At 49.3% G+C, this 764-nt stretch overlaps 1 long non-coding RNA gene across 1 annotated transcript in view; it reads right to left on the reverse strand.

Moving 5' to 3' along the window:
- LOC116701520 (uncharacterized) overlaps nt 1-764 on the reverse strand; it is a 5612-nt gene that overhangs the window by 102 nt on the left and 4746 nt on the right. The window lies entirely within an intron of this gene.

Here is a 764-nt window from a genome sequence, read left to right on the forward strand (position 1 = left end):
CCTCCCAGTTCTTCTGCACAAACCCCTCCGTACCCAAAAACACACCCAAAACTTTTAACCCTTCTTTCCCCCACTCAAGTCCCCCTGGCAGACTGGGCACCGCTGTATCTCTCCACCGACCCACCAGCAGGGCCTCACTCTTAGCCCAGTTCACCCGTGCAGATGTGGCCTTCTCATAAAGTGACAGAGCATCCTGCAAACTCTGAACATCCTCCTGACTGCGAACAAAAACATTGACATCATCGGCATAAGCCGAAACAGTAAGAGGACGCACCATACCTGAAGACCCCGGCAGGAAAAGGCCGCTGAGTCGAGCCCTCATCCTGCACAAGAGAGGCTCGATGGCCAACGTGTACAGCTGTCCTGATATAGGGCAACCCTGTCGTATCCCTCTCTGCACAGGAATGGGCCGACTCAGCCCCGCCCCCGTCTTCAACAAACACTGTGCACCATTATACAATAAACCAACCCAAGACAGAAACCCATCACCAAAACCAAAAGCTCTAAGTGCAGAAAACAAATAGGAGTGATCCACCTTATCAAAAGCTTTTTCCTGGTCTAAAGAGATGATGCCACATCCAAATCATACAATTTACACACATCAAGAATGTCCCGAACGCAGAAAATTTTGTCCATGATCGACCGATCCGGAACACAATAAGATTGGTCAGAGTGTATGATAAGTTCCAGGACAACCTTCAGTCTATTAGACAACGCTCTGGAAAGTAATTTATAATCCGTACAGAGGAGGGAAACAGGGCGCC

This window comes from Etheostoma spectabile, chromosome 14 (assembly GCF_008692095.1).
Source record: "Etheostoma spectabile isolate EspeVRDwgs_2016 chromosome 14, UIUC_Espe_1.0, whole genome shotgun sequence".
Lineage (NCBI taxonomy): Eukaryota > Metazoa > Chordata > Actinopteri > Perciformes > Percidae > Etheostoma > Etheostoma spectabile.